General features: G+C 48.4%; 2 pseudogenes; one reads left to right on the top strand and one right to left on the bottom strand.

Annotated features, from left to right (window-relative positions):
- The window catches only part of LOC149327124 (alpha-tocopherol transfer protein-like), a 563,535-nt pseudogene that overhangs the window by 165,614 nt on the left and 375,607 nt on the right, over nucleotides 1–22,314 (bottom strand).
- LOC149327130 (hemoglobin subunit alpha-D-like) lies at nucleotides 358–8,316 on the top strand (annotated as a pseudogene).

The following is a 22,314-nucleotide window of genomic DNA, read 5'->3' as shown; positions in this document are numbered from 1 at the left end:
GTGCTCCCTTTCAGCTTCTGGTTTGCGGTCACTACAAAAAGGAAACTATTCATATCTATTTCATATCATTCCTGTGGAAACGCGCTGTCAGGCTGCTTCATGCATGATACCGTGAATGCAGAAATACGGTATACCTGCTCCTATACTGAACAGCAGTCAAGAGTGCCTTCTCCCTGAGATGGATCAAAGAATCCTTAACATTTTTGGCGGGAGCATGAATTTCTAGCCGTGCGCTTTATCCAGAAGAAGAAGAAGATGAAGAAGCCCTAATTGGTGTTCCCAACCACGCTCTTCTGGTCGCACCGCACAGTCTCTGCCAGCAAGCTGAGAGGCTTTATAATTTATTCACGGAAAGCCTTCAAGGAGTGCATGGGCAACATCCATCGCAAGACTGGCGAGTTGCCGGATGAGCTCACAGGCTTGACGGAACACGAGGTGCAGCTCGTCCAGCAGACATGGCGCAAATTCAGCAGCGAGAACCCCGAGTACGGCGTGCTCCTTTTCCTCTCCATGTTCCTCAAGCACCCCGAGTACATTCAACTGTTCAAGCCCTTCCGCGGCAAGACAGTCGCGGCGCTCAAGGAAGACCCAACGTTCAGGGCGCACGGGTGCTCCATCGGATACCACATCACCTCCATGGTGGAGAGCTTGCGCGACCCGGCCACCTTCGAGATACTGGTGCGGCGCAACGCGGCCGAAAACCTGCGCCGTAAGGGGGTCAAGCCGCTCCACTTCGAGGTGATGGGCCAGTGTCTGGTCGATACGCTGCAGTCCACAGATGAACGGCACATGACGCCAGCTGCTGTGGAGGCCTGTGGAAAGTTTCTCACGGTGAGTAATACATTCGGCTCTAGTTACACTGCAACCCTGCGTACGGCGTCTCTCATAGCCTGAGTTGCTTTGGGGCGTTAAATCCCAATAAACCAAACAGAACCAAGCATCCTACACTGCTATGGAGAGCTGAACACTTCTGACGCGACAACGCGTAACATCGAAAAGAAAAAGTTTAGAACTAGAAGTTCCGACCACCAAAACAATACGAGAGATGAGCCGTACATTTGGGAGATAGTGTAGTTGAAGCCACTGGAGCTAATCTTGAACGCTGAAGTAAATTGTTGCTTTGGTTATTTAATACTAAATGATTCATAAGCGCATAAAATATTGTCACAAATAGAACCGCAATCAACAGGCCTCAAGCAGAGAAGCAGTCCCAGCTGCGAGACCACGCGAGTCCCTCACTTCCGCGTCCACTGGCCGCCGCCCGGGGACACCTGGAGGCATCATTCCCCCTCCCCTCCCAAAAGAAAGGAAAAACCTGGGCGCACTTTGAGGGAATGGGAGGAAGTAAGCAAGCGAACAAACGGTCACGTGCCGCTCAACGGCTGCAGGCACAAATTAACAGAAAACGCGCAAGAGGCGCTAGTTACTGCAGAAAGTAAGGCTTCATACGCAGTACGTGCACGACCTCAGGCTGAGGTCGACGGCCCGAACTCGGCAGAGTGCCAACGGGGATGACTGATTGAAGGTGTGACCGGAAGTGACGTCGTGCGGCCGGAATAATTCTGGCAACTTCTCTACGGGTTCATCCTGCTATCGCGTTAAAATAAACGGACGCCGGACAATGCGCAGGCTTGCTTTCGATCCCACAAGGTACTCATCGAGCGGTTGTCGAAACAGTTCCGGCTCGGTAACGTCTCTTTTGGTTCAACAGCGTAGCTTCAATGCGCCACTCATGGTTTGTTGACGTCACTTCCGGCTTGGCGGCGACACTTCCTGTTGCTACTCATGGCTCGAAGGCTAACTTCCGGGCGTCTTTTGCGTTTAGTAACGCCACTTACAGCTTGGTGGTGTCACCTGTATGTGATCTCACGCTACGTTACCACTCACGACATCACATGTTGTGAGTGATCACACACCATGTGTCATGCTTCGCATGCTTCATCATGCTCATGCACGCTCGTCGTTATACACGGCAACAGCAGCCATACAAAACAATCACCAGCAAATATAAACGTGATGGCTCATACCACGACGAAGATCATGTCAGTACATGATAATCGACGACCATGATTCACGTGGAGAGGGAATGGGATCACACATGCTTTGATTTCTATAAAACACACCCAGCATCGACCTAGTGTGACAGCAATACAAAAACGCTCAAAGCGCGGGAAAGTGCTACGAAAGGCTCGTTATGGATTCGCTGAATAATCGCCCGCTGGTTTCCATGGGTTTTGAATAGAAAGTGGACAGAACTAGAAGAGACGTCTCCCGGGCATTACTTTTCCATCCGGTTTGGTTTATTGGTTTATCGGGGTTTAACGTCCCAAAGCGACTCAGGCTATGAGGGATGGCTTAGCGAAGGGCTCTGGAAATTTCGACCACCTGGGGTTCTTTAACGTGCTCTGACATCGTACAGTACACGGGCCTCTAGAATTTCCCCTTCATCGAAATTCAGCCGCCGCAGCCGGGATCGAACCCGCGTCTTTCGGGTCAGCAGCCTAGCGCCGTAACCACTGAGCCACTGCGGCGGGGTTTTTCCATCCGAGAAAAATTGTTTAAGTGCCATTGCAAATTAAACGATAATATATCGCAGAAGTACTGCGCTGTTATATGGCTGCGAGAATACTTGCTTCTTATTTTGTAGTATAGCCCTCGCATTCAACATTTTCTCCTCCGCAAGCCAAGCAAGCGCCAGGAGGGCGTCGCAGCAGAGAACACGAAGCTGGCTCGACCTTCGCACTAACTGCGCATGCGTTGGCGTCGTCGATTCTCGCGCCGGTTGTCGACGCTGCGGGATGTTGCCCAGTGTAGCATACTGTACAGATCGAGCACGCTTTACAGTAGTAGAATGTAGTAACACATTTCGCACACTTACGGGGATAGAGGAAGAATAAAACGAGGATAAATGTCACATGGAGCATCAAGTGGTATAATTCAGGAAGGTTAGTCCGCGAAGGACGGAGACACTACACGCTATGGCCAGAACGACTCGACGACAACAAGCCGTGGCGCAGGTATTCTGCATTACAACCCGGCGGCAGCGACAGGTACTTGGGGAATCCGCAGCGCGTGGCTAGTGTGCATGTCTGCACGCACTACTGTCTCGGCACACGCAGCATTCGCTTCCCACCATGGAGGTAAAGACCAACACTGTGGCTACACCTGAACGCGGCAACCACCAGAATCAGAGACTGCCGCCGCGCCGCAGCGCGCGGAACCGCAGAGCGAACAACCGGAGAAGCTGTTTGAGAGAGCCCAGTAGTCCATAAAACGAGCAGCCTGAGGTACGCGTGATACGGAGTGGGGTGTACATAACCAACCTTCCTTCGCAGACACAACTAGTAGGCGCTGCAGGCTCTATAATGAACAGCCAACTTGCCCAATCAGCTACCCTCACGAAAAAGGACGGCGGTTATTTGCTGTTCATTCGTCTTTGTAATTTTAAATGTCATGGTCGCCGAAATCAGTATAATTATGCAGCATTTGTTGTGCGTGCGTAAGGATTGTTTACAGCGCGCTAATTTTCTCGGGTAGGCCAACAGGGTGAAGGATCACCGACCAAATATAACTATTTCTGCGTAGTTAGCACCCACTTTTTCAACATTTTGGGATTCCTCCATCTTATTCTATTTATGGAGAATTCCACGCATTACTGGCAAATTTCTCTTCCAAACGCTGCGTCGCCACACTGCTCTAAGGTGTACAGCTGTGACATGTCTCAAACCTATTGGTCATACTATCACAACTACTTGTTCCGCCATTAAAGAACCCGAGGTGGTCGAAATTTCCGGAGCCCTCCACTACGGTGTCTCTCATAGCCTTAGTGGCTTAGGGACGTTAAACCCCATAAAACCAAACCAAACCTACTTGTTCCGCAAAAGAATTATGCAGAAGGTTGAGTTTTTTTCTGAATGGTGTTGACTGCATGTAGATTGATGAAGCGATGCGGCGACGTTTTGCTGATTCGTAATTGCTAAGTAGCCTTATTCCAGGACAAATTTAACTGACACATTTGTTTTTCCTTTAAAAACTTCAAGAAAAAATCATCAACAGCGACCGATTCACAAAGTAACCTCAAAAGGCAGCCTCTGATAAACACTTCTTTTGAATGCCATTATCCCTGTCAGGCTAAACTAACAAAGGGAGTCAGAGCAACCGCGGGCCGCATTCCTCGCTTCCACGGAACCCGCCTGCTTCAGGTTCCAAAAGACGCTGGCTTGAGGTCTCAATCAGTAGTAGCTGGGCAAGACAACATATTTCTCATTAGTGTGTGGACCTGGGCTGGTCGGGAAACCGCTTTTGACGTAAAGCAGGCCGAAAGACAGGCACGAGTCAACAGCACAGACGAGCTTCCATACCTGCATCTGTCATCAAAAGGGGCAAAAAATAACTTTAAACTCTAGGAAATTCTTCCCCGGAAGCATGTGTGACGAATTTTACTGGTGTGACAGCGTGACGCCAAAGAAAGGAGCCTTTTCTTTTTAGTGGAGAAAAAGAAAGCCTTCTCTCGTTGGCGTCACGCGGTGACCACTTCTTTGCTTACTGATGCACAAAATGCACGTACGCCAGCTGGATATTCTCAGTGAGCTGGCAAAAGAGGCGGGGGGGGGGGGGGTTAAAATGCTTTCGTGACATAAAGACATAAATTGAATAAATTTATTTTTTTTTATTTCGTGTACCCTCAGGGCCAGAGGCATTAGGACAACAGCTCACATACTCGCTTACCAGCGAGAGCGCACCTAAATAATATACGTTCCTTACTGGGAAACGTCTTTGTCGTCAGGTTCTGTAGGCACGCTTGGAAAATTTGTTTGTGTCCTGGCAAGTTTTAATCTTCGCCTCCCCTTGCCGCAATCAACCACAGGACGATTACAACTTTTCCGGCATACGACATCGGTGCACGTGCTAGGGGTAGGGACAAAACACGCAACTTCTGACAGCCTGGTGCGCAGATGGTTCGAAGTGTACTGAGGCTGCTGCATAGAGATGCGTGACCAATCTCGAGAAGAAAAGCTGCGGGAAATACTCGAAACATGCAAAACCGAGGCGAAAGTATACGCATGTTCGCCCATTTAGCCACGCTCCTTTGCTTCAAGTGAGCTCGGGTCGTGAGCGTGATGCAGCAGTCGGAGAGCAAGCTGCGAGGGCACGTTGTGTTCCCGGGTGTTTTTCTCTCTAGATAAGAACAGCGGCTGTTTCGCTTTGCTCGAGAAAATATGCGGAGAGAAAAAAAATGATATTCACAGGTCAAGTGAGACGGATGTAAACAAACTAAATTCGAAAGTATACGAGGCAAGGCATGCGAAATGTTTGCATTCTAGGGAAATGTTCGCTTGGAGCGAAGTTATAATGCGCAAATTTAACGTTTAATCCTGGTAAACTGCTCGCCCTTCGCGGTGAACGAGAAGCCGTTTGAATGGCAATCCTTGGCGAATAAGTAATCCTGTTTGTTTGCAAAGCAACGAAATGCAAACCATCGGGTTCAGCAGATTCTACTCCAACGTCCGTTATAAGAAGGTAACGGCCGTTCACAAGGCGCAGAGTTTCAAGGCAGATTAGATGCGAAAAAAAAGATATATTTTTGCGTAACTAACTCTTCTTTTTAAACAATCTATGATTCAGTGTATGACATGTCGCGAAGTGGAACTGTACTAATTTCGCCGACGTACACATGCGTCCCCCTCGAGGCACTGCAATGCAAATCTCTGACAATTGGATATAAATGGGATGAATATCAAGGCGGAAGCCTTTAATGGCTCATACTCGCGGCCATGACTCTGTCCGTCAGTCCGTTACATCTGAAGTGGAACTCATAACTAGTCATTACTTGTCACAACTCGCGAATAACTGGTCATTAACCAGTCATCAACTCATGAGGTGTAACTGATTATTAATCAGTCATCAACTTATTAGTCATGACTAATTTTAGTCGTTGAACAATCATCCCTAGTTAGTCATTACCCAATTACGACTAGTTAGTCATGACTAACTAGTCATTAACTAATGACTGGTTAGTACTGAATAGTCATGATTAGTTGGTCATTAACCTGTCATGAGTTTGTAACGTTCCCGCCTGTCGGGGGCCTGTCACAAAGTAGCCAAATCTTTGTCTCTCTACGGGTCCTGCTGAAGCGAGGAGAACTGAGTTAACAAGGCGGTAACCTGGCAAAACCTTATTTATTTTATTGCCTGAAGGCGAAACTGGGAGTCCGCTCACCGCTGGCTTTACGGAGCCCGAAGGGGGGGGGGGGGGGGCGAGGACAACCGAACAACAGACCGCACGGTATTGTGCTGAGCGTCTGGCACCACACAAGGCCTCTCGTCCTCTCTCCTCTGGCTCTTTATAGTCGTCTGTCCTCTGTATCGGCCGCCGCATTCTACCACAGAAATGCCTTCGAAGACATGTCCGCGTCAACAATTCTGGAGATAGGCACAGCATCTCTGGCACTAGCCGATGGAGTATGTTCTTTCGCGGAATGCATATGTCTCACGTACGCAGTCCTTCACAACTAGTAAGTCATTGACCAATCATGACTAGTTAGTCATTAATAAATAATGAGTAGTTAGTCATTAATCAGTCATGACTAGCCAGTCATTAACCTATCATGAATTTAGTCATGACTAACCAATCCAAGTCGCCCCATAGACGCCTCGTGTGTGCCTACGGCCGTCGTCTCGTTAGCCGCAAAGTTGCGTGGAAAGCCTTTCGCCTCGCGCACTTCGCAAAATTTCCGCTCTTTCATCGGCGTGAGCTTCACAGCAGGTTCCGGACGTTATTCTTCTGAGTATGCCACAGTAATAGGTTAAAGCAGTTCTTTCTTTAATACGTGTCAGGAGACGACAAGAGCAAGTCTTCTGTGATTAACATATGTCGCCTGGACGTTGGCCGCTGGTAGAGCATTTTCGTAGAAGTCTAGGTTATTTTGAAATTGTCTTTTTGCCCTTCCTGTCATATAAACGAAAAGAAGGCTACAAGGGGACAGGTAATGACATTGACGGTGTGTAAGGTCGCTTTAAAAAAAAAACACTTTGGTGGGCTTCGCTTTCGCACCAGTCATCACATGGTTCAACTTGCAATGCGTGGAAGCCCTAGGAAGCATGACTCAGTGGTGATATTATGCAGAAGCAGGTATTGCGGAGGTTGCAAAGTTGTGATAAAAATAATGATAATCAGAATATATTTAGTGCCCAATAAAGATATTACAAGAGAGGGTAGCGAGAAACAAGCTGCTCGCATACAGTGTCAGCAGCCGTCAGTCCCTTGTCGGTTTTGGTTTGGTCGGAGCAAGAGTGGCACATCGTAAAGATATTCACATAGTGTCACAATCTAGCACAAAAACAAATTAGAGTCCCGGCACGTGAAATATAAAGGGAGCGTAGTTTTGAGTTTGCGGCTACCGTATTTGGTACAAGGGGTGAAAATATTAATGGTGATAGAAATCTTCAATAATAATGCTCGCAAATCGTGAAAGAAACGTTCATTATTTGCATTCTTATTTCTTTCACTAACCTTTATTATCAATGCCAGCTTCGGAAACGATGCCTCTTTAGAGGAAGACATTTCCTGAAGAGTTACCTTGTTTCTTCTACGGTTCATTGGTGACGTAGCGTGTTAACGACCGGCGACGCGTTGCCCTTCTACATCGCTACGATACCGGAGCTCTCCGAAATATTCAACATTCACGGCGTTTGAGATGGTTCTTGGTGTTTTACGTGTCTTATTTGAATGGATCGATGTCACTTTTAAACTTATCCGGAGGCGAAACTCAACGAATGTAGGCGGGCGGTGCGATGTGAGTGCTTCTTGAAGAACTCTAGTTGCCATAAGTTAATCTCGAGCGTTGCAGTACGACGTCTATCATAGCCGCTGTCAGCTTCACAAACCATTAATTCCACATACCCTACCATTTTGCACCGGCTCACGCATTCTTTTCTTTTGCCGACTTACGTGCAGTGCATGGTGGCGATCATCAAGGATGTGTACGACAAGGCTGCCGCGGAACGCTCCGAAAAGGCCTCGATTGCCTCCACGGCGGCATCAGAGAGTTACAGCCGCACCACGACTGTATTGGACGAGGCGATGCGACGTCACTGACAAAGCCTACAGCAGACGGCCAGAAGCCTGCAAAGAGACCGCAACGAATTATCCGCAAGCAAAGCGCCGGCCCTTCAATGGACAGTTCGAGAACCGAGGAGGGAGGTGTGGACGCCGACCCTGTGTTGCAGCAGAAGAGGAGCGCAGCCGAGGACAAAAGCGCGAAAGGGAAGACCCTGCGCAAAGAGAAGAGCATCCTTAGGAAACAGAAGCCATGAAAAAAAAGGGCATCGGACTTCAGCGCATCATATTAGGGTGGTTATCGCTACAGCGGCGCCCGTAAACTCTTGGCGCTAACTTACGACATGCACTGATCTCGTCTTGGTAACGCTGTTAGGCAGCAGCGTAAATTCGTGCTTAAGGTGGTTGAGCAGAATTTGTTTGGTGGTGCCGTAGCGTGCGTGTTGTATTATACGTTGCGCCTTGATACCCTAAATGGATAGTTATGCTTTCATCGACAAATTTTTTCGCAAAAGCACGGGTGAATCGGATGTGTGGAAAATAATCTGTGAATAGAGTATTTTGAGCATTTTAAATCTTTTCTATGCCCTCAATGATAGTTCCCGATATCGTGACGGGATTATAGAACAGAACCGGTCAACCTTTCCTGCACATAGAAAAATCTCTTCGGTATCCGAGGCTCTTACCCCGTGACCGGTTGCGCTGAAAATTCAGAGCTGCTCAAGAGGCACCTTATGAAACCTTATGAAATCCCTTAGGGCTGCTCAGTGCCACGCTTAGATTATAAGAGGTCAGGGAAGATGTGGCTATAGATTTTGCGGCAACCTGCTTGGGAGCAACAGCAAGTGTAGAGGTACCTCGAAGACTTCGCGTGGTACGGCTCCGTGCGACGACTGGCTTCCAACCGTGAAGCACTGGCTCACGACTACTTAGTACCAGGGCTCGTACAATCCGCATCAAACATTTATTGGGACACGGGCGTGGAGAAAAAAAATTATTAGGTTAGTCATGTAAGTCGATCGCTTGAAATGACTGAAGGCGAAATGCTACTTGTACTCTCTATCCGATGGCAAAGAATTCCAGGTCAGTTGGTCCCGACGCAACGCGACAGTAAGCTGTTTTCCAATAACGCGCGAACCGTAAACTTCTGCTGCCGACAGTAAACAGCCAGCTGGCCAAAGTAGCCATAGCAGAGTGGGCTCAACTCGGTGTCTGCACCGCCATTCAAAACCTGAGAAGTTTTGTTATAATAATGGCGTAAACAAGGTTTGCGCTTTTACATATCAAGCGGCTGGCCAAACCTGCTTTGTCTTTAATCGCTTTCCTTTCGGCGTGTTTCTGTGAAGATTAGGAAACCTCTCCACATATTAGGGATGTGATTAGTTGTTCGTACGCTATGGTGGAGTGCATTGTTGATGTTTCTTTTATGAAAAATTATTTTTGCCTACGATTAATCGACATTCCATAATATAGCGCTAATCTTGCTTTTCCAATAGCATGGCTAAGCACGTGTTGTTCAAACCGTCAAAGGTCATCGTGCGCGCAGTTGTTGTGTTTGTTTTTCTTTTTTTTCGTATTTTTCGTATGCCCCGCTTGGACCGTCGGACTTACCCTCCTCCACACCCCTCCCTTACCCATTCCCAACGGATCCTCTGGAGACGCCTCCAGACCCGCTCTCTCTCATCCCCTCAGCTGCTATCCCACTACTGTGGCACCTCCCCTGCATGCACCCTGTGCGGCGACCCTCACGCCACACTCTCCCACATTCTTTTCGGCTGCCCTGCTGATCCTCCCCCGCAGGGACAGCCCGCGTTATCAAGTTGGGAGGACTGGGAGGTCGTGCTCTCGTCTCCGGACCCGCCATCGCAGCTTGCTGCGGTGCTTCGGGGTGCCGACGTCATGGACAAACAACACATGAACGTTCCGACGTAGAGTGGACCGTGCGGTGGTCCAGGGACCCAAGGGGGGTCTAAACACACTTGCCATAATAAAGTTTCTCTCTCTCTCTCTCTCCATTGCCGCTGTCCTGTTATTTGCGACTTTTCGAAAGTTAGTGATTCGCTCTATCCATCATTTCTCACGAAGAAGAGATGTGGAGACTGGGGTCATTAAAAATCGCCGGTCAGGAACTTAAACAGGTAAGGAGTGGTTGGGCAGAAAAACTCTGATCGGCTTCGTCTCCATCAGGGTTTGTGCGGTAAAGTAAGCCTAAGGTGGAACGTTAATTGACAGCACAAAATAAATACCTCCGATGAGGGGTTGCCGTGCGACCTCAGCGCACTAGAAAGGATCCAGCTCTTCGATAATAATCAAGAGTGCCTCCCACACTACATTGCCTGCATTTTTTCCGCCTCCTTACACTACCTGCTTTCATCCTTTGCCTAGTATCGCGGTTCGCAGGTCCACTGAGTGAGGTAGTCACTCGCCTCTTTTTTACCCGTAACAAATTCCTGACTCTTAATTAATTAGAATATTTAGGCACGACAAATTGAATAAGAGACGTCTTGGAAGACGACCAGTTCCTCAGAGCAGCCTACTAGAGATATATTTGTGTTTGTATGGCGAGGAAAGGTGCAAAGACGCAGAGGTTGGATTTACACGTTTGCATACCAACTGTTGGTTAGAACGCTGACTGTGTCATGATTTGCGTAGAATAGCATTGGCCAAGGGAGGCACATTTTGGAATTGCATGGACACATTTAACTACGAAAGAGAACAACGGTGACGCGCATTGTACGAACTGAAGTCTATTTTTTTTTTAATTTTAACTTCCGTAACCAAATAACAATCCCTTACCACTTCTGCCTTCTAGACCCAACAACATTGCTACTACCGAGCACTTCGAAGCGAATGGATGTTTTTTCGCCACTCTGGACGTAGTCGAAATCCAACACTGACTGAGCAGAAATGTGAAAGTTTTTCTCGGAGGCATTTTGTTTCTTCACGATCGCCAGGATCCAACTTTATTAAAGAAATGATTCGTTTGAAATGAACATAAAATTCTTGGGCAATATTCAAAATGCTTCAGTTTTAAATCAGTTACCAAGGTATATGGGCCTTAAAATTAAAAGTAATCTTTTTAAGGTTTCTGGTGCCCTTTAGTTTTGAAAAAAAGAACAAAGATATCGAAGGTATCTTGCATTTAGCAGTGAAAGTAAAAAGTCGTCAGCCTCGTCGAGTGTAACTTTTATTTTCGGGCTGGTACAATGTCCAAGTATGAGTATACGTCGGCCTTGTTGGTTGCGGTATTAATATAGCGCTATTAGACAAATATCATCGTCACATTCAGGAAAAAAAGACTGGTGGCATACTAAAGTGAGTTTGAATACAGGTGTCGAGAAACCTTTTGCACTTGTTTCTCCTCAGTACAGTTCAACTAGGACTGCTCGTTACAAGCACTATGGCACCGATCCAGCAAATTTTCCTCAGGATGCTTCGTCCACCGGTGCCAGTCCAGCTGTTGCAGCGACGAGAAGGCCATGCCGCAGTTTTCACAGATGACAAGTGCGCACGCTGGGGCTTCCCCTGCAGGAGAATTGAATACAGAAATGTATGTTCGTTCGAAAATGATCCGTAGGATCGTTACTTTTTTTTTATCTCGATGTTTCAATGGTGAATGCGCGGGAGCAACCAACAACTCTTCTCAAACGTTGGCCATGCGTTCGTCTAATAACAGGGCAGCCGAATTAATAGGTGGCTTCATTCTTACAATACACTCAGTTCTTACAATACGAGACACGGCCTTTTCATCACCGACGTAATCTCATGACAAGTTTTGGTAGGTGGTTGGTCCCTTTAAGATGACCCTGAAAGCGCGGAGCCCTCTGCAAACGCCCCTATTCTCGTATGTTTATCCGCTCTGTTGCGTTACAAAGCGCTGACGCACCAGCTGATTCACATTATCGAGATATTCACAGAATTTTCTGGCTGTGCATCGTGTTAGCGCTCTAGACTTCTCCGCACGAATGTAAATTTTTTGTGCTACGCACGCCGTTTACGCTACAGTTTCTACAACTGCGCCATGGAATCACACACTCTGTCCCGCTACTGCTCAAATTACAGAGTGCACGAAAATAATTAGGACAACTGACGCCCTGTCAGCACAGAGACAGGGCGACACGAGACGTTATTGCAAAGAATGAATACTGGCGGCGAGACTAGCGATCAATCCCATCATCGCTGCAGAGGCGAGGTTGATAGATGACAGCCATTCGAGAAGCGCTCGTACTGTCACTGGCCACGTCAGATTGTGCACCCAGATTCTTATCTTGCTTACTTTTATACTCAGTGTGTCACCGTAACGCCCCGAATACAACACTCCAAACCGAGAAAAGTGCATGATTAAACAAAGACGGAACATTTGGTGTTTTCGATTCACTGGCTGAAACATGGTTACCAGCGCTAGAAAAAGGCAAGGGAAAGCAGAAACATACGGACGGGAAAAACGCTAGACATCAGCTAAACAGCAGCAACCATATTTAAGCCAGCTAGAAAAGTGATACCACATCTAAGAAATCTGTGCCGACCAGAATCTCATGCGTTACCAGTTTCGCCTGCAAAGCGCAAAGCATTTTTGTATAACAACCGTAATACGAGCAGACATTACACACTCGAACCCAGGGATACTGAGCATACACAAAATAACAAGCCTTAGCCTTGTACGATGACTCATCCTGTGCGAAGTCTGCTGTTCGTCAAAGCATTTTCGCAAAAGCTGTGAGGCTGTCCGGTATTGCACTCTTATCCTGCGCCTCGTTCCCTTATTTAAATGTTGAAATGGCTGAGACAACCCCGCCATCGGTGTACTCGGGACACCCCAGGGCACCATTTGTGGGTGTTTTGCGGCTCCTGTTGCTGTTCATCACTGTCGCTAAGCTCTTTTCTAGCTCTGTAACTTACCTGATGCCTGGTCGATAAACACAACAATGTAGTTTTTGCCATTACAACAGATTTTCTTGAACGTTTTCGAGTGTGAACTTGTAGTAACAACAGAAATTTGTTTACTGATTACAAAACGATACTACAGAACTGCAGACACAGAAACGAACTACAAAAAGAAAATCTGCACTGCTGCAGCAAAAAGCAAAACAACAGAAAAATCTTATCACGAAAAAATTCCCAATCATTCTCTTACATTTCTGACAGACATCTCGTTTTTTAGGCTGGGTAACACCTGGCGAAGGTAGCAAGTTCAATAGCAGCGAAGAATATAAAAATCCAGAAGCTCACGCCAAGGTCCTTTTTTTGAATTACTCAAGAAATTATGATTGCGAAATTCTGATCAGAACCTTTTCTCTAATTATCCAATGAATGCCGTCACAGGATGGAGTTTGTCGAATGCGTTCAGTTCATGGGTTGAAGAAATGTCACCGCAATTTACAATGGCAGCTTGAAACTCTCGATTTTCACCGTCGACGAGCATCAATCTGCACCCCGAAGAGGAGCTACGGAATGTGCGTGTATTCAAATGGTTATCAAGGTTAGAAAAAAAATTCAGCTTCGTAGAAAAATATTGTAAGGCTGTCAGTGCTTCAAGTTTGGTTGGTTTATTGTGGCTTAACGTCCCAAAGCAGCTTAGGCTATGAGGGACGCCGTAGTGAAGGGCTCCGGAAATTTCGACCACCTGGGGTTCCTTAACGTTCACTGACATCGCACAGCACACGGGCCTCTAGAATTTCGCCTTCATCGAAATTCTGCCGCCGCGGCCGGGATCGAACCCGCGTCTTTCGAGCCAGCAGCCGAGCGCCGTAACCACTGAGCCACCGCGGGGGGGTAGTGCTTGAAGTTAGTGAATGCACCCAGATATAAAGCTTTTATGTGTTTGCAGAAGGGACGAGCTTGAAATCGGATTCTGTGTGCACAATTTAGCACTGGACGCTCATGTTCCTTTGATGCCTTAAATGTTTCATCGGACAGTTCCCATACAGTTTATAGGTGGTTTATCGACAGGCACTGCAATGTTAATTGAGCGAAAAATTGTAATTTCAACGCGCTTCTAGCAATAAGGGCGATATATTAAAACGCCTACTTTCAAAGTAGTTTCGAAGACCGAAAGATCCTCCAGATGAATGAAATCTCCGTGACAAGGGTATACTTACCCGCTTCGACCGAAGAAGCCACGGAACTTCTATTCTGGGCGTCCGTCAAAAAATGTGGGTTCCGTCGGAGTCGACTTGAGAGGTTTAGCTGCGCCAATGGCTCCCACAGGACACGGTCTGCGGCGCGGAAGGCCTCGTCGATGTCGTCGTCAAGCACGCTGCGTAGACTCCAAGGGTCGTAACCCAGTGCCGTGCGCAGAGCGCCCATCACTCGCTACTGAATGGCGATCACGAGGAAATGAACAGCCAGCCAAGGATGCCCTGGCCTGAGGACCATGTACACGGCACTGTGCTCCAGGGAGGGAATCTCCGGCTCTTCCACCAAGAAACAAACGATAACTGCACCCTTGCGCATTTTCCAAGCGACCGTTGCACCTTGGTTACCACACTGCAGCGCGGCTAAAATACGCCTGATGAGTCTGGGACACTCCGCCCAAGACGGCGCAACCGTGAAGCGGTAGTGTCGCCATATCTCAAGGCACTGCTGTGGTACCAGGCAGCAGTGCAGCCACGCTATGCGCCGGAGACAGTAATCGTCGTCCACATCCGACTGAGCAGCCTGACAGATGGCACGGCGGACGTCGGACGGCGGAAGTTCCCGCAGCCGCGGTAGCCACAGCGCGTTCTCGTCGTCGAGACAGTTCAGTTGCGCTGGATAGAAACCTATCAGTAAAACGTGCAGATTTAAGAGCTGTTTGTGAACCGCTGTAGGGTTCATGGACAAGCGGCGTTGCTGAAATGACATCGTGACGATGCGTGGAAATGCGCAGCCCTGTTGACGAGGCGTTCACTAGCACCGTTGTTTCTTTTTCAGGCAACTCAACGGGAGGCTTCGGTAGCTTGAGAAGTAATATAGGTGACAACGGTGGTTCAGAACATCCGATTTTAATTGCAGCGTATTTAGCATTGGCATGTTTCAATGAAAGGCTAGAAAATTTTTCACTGCACAGTGTTCTAACGAAATTATGCAGCGGCACTCGATCTTTTTGCAACGTGTGGCTCTCAAGTTTTGGGCCCTTAACAATACCGAAGCACTTATCGCAGAAAAAGCATTTGCTAAGGGGCAAAATACAATAGAATGAAAACGGACGGTAAAGTTATCAAGCATGACGAACAGGTCTATTCGATTTGTCAAAAGCATATCACATCTGAAAAATGGTTCGTTGCATGTTGCTGCCATGTGCAAGTTACACTGCCGGAAGAGACGTGCTGTGCCATGAGACAACATTTTTTTCCCGGCACGAAAATAACTTTCTAGCTTTTCCTTCTCGATCGAGGCGATAAGCGGCTGAGAAAGCTACGTGTGCTCAGGACGGGCGCTTCAGGCGCAAGAAGCCATGATTTCAACTTGGCGCCTCATGGCGGCAAAGGTCAGTGCTCACGTCCCAGTTTCTTAGCGCAGTCATTATGGGTAGCTACTTCCGATGAACGGCGCTCGACGGAGAAGTGCGCCAAGAATCACACTGCTACTATTGAAATAGATCGAGAAAATAAAAGGAAATATTTGTATATGGGGCCGGCATGTTGCACAAGTGCTACTTGTAGTGCAGCAATGCGAGAGAACTTTGGGGGCAGTCATTTGTGCAAGGCAACTGACTCGCTACCATGGTGTTGTTTTCCTTTTCCCTACGAATTTTCGATTCGTTTTAAAGTACGCAGGGTGTGTCTATCGCCAAGGGCTCGACATTCTATGCTCCCGAGATGGCGTTCCAGAACGATATTGTAGCAGGTAAAAATATATTTACAGGTATTTACAGAGAGACATATACGAGCAGCCGGGATAGCTGAGAGCAACACCGGGCGAACCGAGCGAGAGATCTTTCTCGTTTTCTTCCCTCGTCAACTCGTGGCACAGTACAGCTCTTCATCATCGTCGTCAGCCCGCTACAATTCCCCTGGCTGCAGAAACGCCGTCCGGGCGATAGGGGGCCGAAGTATCAGCGACGTGGTAGGGTTTAAGGCGGCGGACGTGAATGAGGTCGGCGACAGGGCGAGAGGACGACGATAAGGACACATGAGCAGCGATTTTATAGCTGACGTCAGTCACTCTGCGCACCACACGGTAAGGGCCACTGTTGTGGGAAAGATGTTTCTCGGTGAGACCAACGCGACGCGAAGGCGACCACAGAAGGAGGAGTGATCCAGGGTCGCAGTTGGCTTCACGGAGTCGGCGGTCGTAGGCGGTCTCCCTGGACGCTTGAGATGCTTGGGCCCGATGGCGGGCTATTTGGCGCGCCTTAGTGGCTTGATCGATCGCATCACGGGCGTAGGCGGCGGGGGAGACAGGAGAAGGTGTCATGACAATGTGCAAAACAAGGTGGAGTGCTTACCGAACAAAATGTAGAAAAGGGAATAGCACGTGGTGTCATGCCGTGAAGAATTATATGCGAGGGTCACATAAGGCAAAGCGCTGTCCCAGCCACGTTGGTTGGGGGAGATATATATAGCAAAGAATTCGGTCAAAGCTCGGCTAAGCCGCTCAGTAAGCTCATTGGTTTGTGAGTGATACGCTGTGGCGAGCTTGTGCTGCGTGGAATAGGAAAGGAGGATGTTGTCGAAGGCTCTGGTCAGATAAGTATGGTCGCGATCAGTGAGTAGCAGGCAAGGAGCGCCATGCTGCAGAACGAAATTTTTCGAGAGAAAGTCTGCGACACCTGTAGCGCAGCTCGTAGGCAAGGCACGTGTGATGGCATACCGAGTCGCATATTCCGTTGCGACAGCGATTCACTTGTTGCTGGAGAGAAAAGTAGGAAAAGGGCCGAGAATATCGAGGCCAACACGGTGCAAAGGTTGCAGCGTGACATCAGTGGGTTTTAGAAGACCAGCGGGCGGTATGGGAGGCAGCTGTCTGTGTTGACATAGGCATAAGCGGCTACGTAATGCTTGACGAAACGAAATGAACCTGGCCAAAAGAAACGGCGCCGGATCCGAGCATAAGTGCGGGAGACACCAAGGTCTCCGGCTGTCGGTATATCGTGCAGTTCTTCAAGGACAGAGAAGCGCAGCAGTTGAGCAATGACAAGCAATAGCGGAGGGCCATCAGGGCGCCGAATATAACCATCCCCTATACAGAGCATTGATTGATTGCGAGAAAGTGTTTTACTCAGTGGAAACCTCCGCTGCCATGCAGGCACTGCGGAATCAGGGTGTAGAAGAGTGTTATGTCCAAATATTGGAAGATTTCTATATGTATAAAACCAGCTACCATAATCGTCCATAAATAAGCAATACAATTTGAATAAGGAAGGTTGTCTGGCAGGGAGACATGACCTCGCTAATTCTATTCGCCGCCTGTTTATAGGAATTATTCCGAGGTCTGAATTTGGAACAGTTGGGGATAAGAGTTAATGGCGAATAACTTAGAAATCTGCAATTCGCGGATGACATTGTCTTGGTAAGTCACTCAGGACATGAACTTGAAAACATGATGAATGAGTTAGATAGGCAGAGCGGTGGGTCTAAAACCGTTGATCACACATATAACTTCCAGAAAACCGAAGTAAAGACAGTCGAGCAAGGGAACAGCAATTCGCACTTCTCCGCAAGCGGCTGGAGATAGTAAGTGAATATGTCTATTTAGGACAGGTAGTGACCGCTAAACGGATCAGGAAAGGGAATAACTAGAACCATAAGAATGGGTTGGAACGCATATGACAAATTATACATTGTTCCACAACGTTTTATTAACTTTTATTTTTATCTCGAAAGTTCGGCATCAGCTTGAAATTGAGCGGTGCCGAGAGCGGCGGGTATTCAGTTCGACGACCACCGAGCCCGCCTGTTGCTACACCGCCGCCTAGTAAATCAGTTCTTTGCGGGCGTAAGTCAGCCCAAACAGAGAAGTTGGTTTGGAAGCAATTCTCGCTGTTTTCAGGCTTCCCGGAATGTTATCAAAACTACATCATAATATTAGCCCACAGATCCGAAACAAATGAGCACACAGCCCCCTGCCCATACCATTTGGTGCGTCCATGGACCTGCGCCGTCAGCTCCCCGTAACCTGTGGCCCAAAAGCTTCTTGGGCTATGGCTCATCTGATCACCTTGTCATCGACCGTGACGGGAAGCCCTACATCTATTTCTTTTCTCTGTTCATCCTTTCTGCCACTCCCCTCGTCATGTGCTGCGTTTCATCGGCACTGCCGCTCTTCTAGTCCGCGCAATCGGGGCGATCACTCGGTGGCCCGGGGTCGAGTCACTGACTAGAAGACGACGAAGTGGGCTGTGGCGCGGTCTAGAACACTCGTGCTAGGCCGTCCGGCATAAAAATTGTGTCATAGCCATGTGTCACAATGTGCTGTATTCATCGGCTTACCGTCAAGTAAAAATATGCAACATTGTATAAATCGAGCATTGTTTTTCGACAGAACTTTTGGATTGCATCGGTGGTTCTCTGCTGGTTCTTAATCGGGGATGAGAACTCATCAGGCCACTTCAAATAGTCGCTTTCTTTTTGATACTGACGTCATTAAGAACAAGATCGGCGGCCGTTCGGCCGTTGTGGCTGTAAAATTGGGATTGGTCCAAGAGGTAGTAATGCAGAAAATGAGTTTTGATGGAAAGAAAAGAGGTGGTCAAGCGGAATTGAACCGCTCTCCTTTGGGAGGGGAGCCCAACTCGCCACCTGTGCAGCAGTTGGGGACGTTTAGTCAGCGGCATAGATGGAGACCTTTTGCGAGCACATCACATTGCACACTTGATGACTTACACTACAGGAACACTAAGTTATTTAGGGTCCCTGATCAGCGCCACCAACAATATGAAACAATCTGTTTAAAAAGCAGCATATGAGGACATCAAGCGCATCGATGTCTGCGAAGCATTGCACCCGGGAACCGCCAAGATGGCGTAGTGATACTTTAACGGGATCGCTTCATGCTCTTGAGGTGAACTCAAATGTTCCCAGAATTTTTACGATCCTCCCATGTCCGTGGTCTGCATGAAATAAAATAAATAATTCAATTTTGCCTGCTCGTAGCTACTGTTTTCCTCAATACCGCCTGGCGGTTCCAGAATATCTGAGAGAAGTCAACCTACGCTCATAAACAGCGAAGATTCACTCCTCTCTCGCCCACGGGCTCGCGAGACGGTGGGAAGGTTGGCTGGCAGGCTGAAAACTGGCGTTTAAGTCAAAGCTATCAGCAGATTTTCCAGGATTTTTAAAGATGGTGTCATCTGTAACTGTGCGGTTTCATATCGTTAGCGCTTCTGCCCCCTTTCGTCTTTCACGGGCAGTTCAAGTCGGAGCCGTCGGCAGCACAGCCATTTTCAGTGCGCGAAAATATATCCCTCCAGTGAGGGCGTGGCGACCTTTTGTTTGCGTTGAGTTTTGAGGCCGGTGGCTCGTTCGGTGAACTTGGTAGCGTGGCATTAGCCCATTCTAGTCGGCTATCCGGAGCAGGTATTCCTGCTGCACGAAATCGAAGAGTACTTCGAGTGAGTGACACGCATTCAGGTCCCAAGTTCAGCGTGAAACAAGATGGCTATCTTTAGCCGTGACGGAATCGAGGAGCAGCTCCACATTGCCAATTAGAATACGCGAAAGACGATGGTGCGCCCGGCTCGGCAGACTTCGTGTGTTCAGAACACCGGCGAGACGGTGCCTAATGTTCATTGTCTAATGTCTAATGTTCACTGGATGGTGAAGTAAATAAAAGGGCGTATCGCAAATGGATCCGAGGCAGTGAGTATTGACATTCAGGATCTCTTCCCTTCTCTGCTCCGTAACGCCGTAATGCTCTCTCCAGGAGCGCCGCGCGAGCATTGCAGATGTTAATGATGACGGTAGATTGAGAAACAGCTGTGGCGTCTCAGAAGAGTCCTTTTTTGCTGTTGTTTTGTAGGAGCCGGCATCACTGACCAGTTTCTCGACTTCATGGCGCAATTCCCAGTAACTGCGCGCCCTCTATCAAAAAATAATCCGCCACCGGCGTTCGTAATGCGCACTTCACAGTACACCATTTCAAAACCTGACACTGAGGCTGCTTCCTCTCGCTCTACAGCCAAGAGTGTCTCGTTGTCTCGCACTGAGGTGCCACTTCGAGGTAATGTACTCTTCCGTGAGTTATACGGCCATTATGCTTGTGCGGGATGGATGGACGGGAAACCAGGTATGTACGGGGTGCTGTCAGTGGACTGATGGCTACCGCCGCATACCTCACAATAGACACATTAAGTTGGACGTACGCAGTGGGTTTTCATGCGCAGCGACTCAGTGGATAACACATGCTCGTGCTCAGAACACTGCGCCTCTCACCGGGTGTAGCGGACATGCGCACGCCCCAAACCACAGCGCTGCAGGTATATACGTTACAGAGTGCGTTTAGAAGAAGACGCGCACTGCTGGCCCGCTTCAGAAGAAATACATCTCGCTGCTTCATTCTTTGACGCGATAGACGGGTCGCAAAAATTCCAGCAACGACGTAAAAAGCGACGGCGAGCTCTGGCAACACTGTGCAGCGCCGCCGTTGTGCAGGATAGCGAGGCAAGGGGGTATACGCGAGTCTGGCCGCGGTGCACATATACCGCGTCAGATCGTTTCGTATATCGTGAACTGCAGCTGCTGTGTCGATAATACTTCACTACAGTCTACCAGGGAAAGACTGCTCTACGACGTAGCACTCGCAGCGATATCGCGGTCGCTCATTTCCACCATTACAGGATGGAACAATGATTCTGCCGCCCGCGGACCAGAGAGGCCGGGTGTTTTGCGAAAGCAAGTCGTGCACTGAGCGTACTTCCTATCGCAGCTAAAGCCTCCACGTAGATTCATACGCGTATGTGGCTACACTTGTTACAAACACCACCCAGAGCAGGTAAGGCTGCCGCTCTGTACGCTAGAGAATTTAATAGGCAATTATTGAGTGCTGCTAACAAGTCAGCGCCTGTAATATCATGCTGATTGACTACAGCTCAGTGAGGGCACCTGTGCATCGTTGACCAGTAAGAGTATGTAATTTTTCTTGGTTACTGACTTCTTGAAAACGCAGTGCGCATGCTGAAAAACAGCGCAGAAGCTGGCGCGTTGTGTCGTCCGTTTTCCAGACAGTGGTTGTTACCAAATTTTCTCTTTTTAAAAATGTACTAACTTGCTCAAACTTCTGTCTAACTTAAATTATCAAGTGCTATATCATTAAGTGACATCCATCAGTGAAATCACGAAACTGTATTTGTGGCATGCTTTAGATTTTGCACTTAACAGTGCAAAATTTAAAGCGTGTAAAACAACGGATCGACAGTTCATTGAAAGGATCTATAACAAGTAATCTTTATTGTCAACGGTGCTGTCGTCTTCCTGAGAGCGCCATACTTTCGGAGTAAATACGTGATTACAATTCGACCTATCGCACGCGCTGCGTTACGTTTTCCCCAGTCCGACGCACTGCAGAGCCGACGTAACCGTCGGCTGCCAGCGCGCCCCGGCGAGCCCGGCGCAGATTTGGGAGCTGCTCCATTCTCACGCCAGCGCCGCCGACGGTGTCGACCCACAATGCATCGCGCAGAGAAAAATGGCAGACTCCAGCGCGAACATCATGAACATAACACGAGTGGCGTCAGCAGCTCGAACGTTGCACCTGCGTCGGATAGCGCCGTGGTGGATAGAAGCCATGAAACGACACCCCAGTGTGTATGACACAAAGCGACTCAGTTTCAGGTACCAACAGCGCTAAGAGAACATGTGCGAACAAATACGGTAAAGGAGCGGTCTCACCACAAGTGAGCGGTTTACGACAGCTGTTTTCGGGCTTCGGCTGAGGCATCCCAATTGCTGCATGCACCGTGATGTTTGATCAAATTCTTTTCCCTCGTTTCTGTTTTTGGTTGAAGGATGTCACAAGTTGTGTAAGAAGCTCTGAGACCGCCTTACCCGTCAACTGGAAAATCGGCGCGCGGGTCTGCGACCGTTCTGCGCATGCTCCGAAGACAGCCGCCGAAGTATAGAGGGGTTCACATTTCGTCTGGCTTAGCAAAACAGGCGTTGCCTGACCGCGAGCCACCGCGAGCGACGCTCGCGTGTCCGCCGAGCGCGTGAGTCTATAAACGCGCCTTAAAAATTAAAAAGCACCACCGTACTCCATCACGGAGTACGGTGGTGCATTTTAATTTTTAAGGCGCGTTTATAGACTCGCGTGATGGAGTACGGTGGTCCATTTTAATT

The sequence above is a fragment of the Amblyomma mixtum genome, chromosome 10 (assembly GCF_055824585.1).
Source record: "Amblyomma mixtum isolate Tamu chromosome 10, ASM5582458v1, whole genome shotgun sequence".
Taxonomy (NCBI): domain Eukaryota; kingdom Metazoa; phylum Arthropoda; class Arachnida; order Ixodida; family Ixodidae; genus Amblyomma; species Amblyomma mixtum.
The sequence above is the reverse complement of the archived record's forward strand: the minus strand, read 5'-3'. Positions and strand labels throughout refer to the sequence as shown.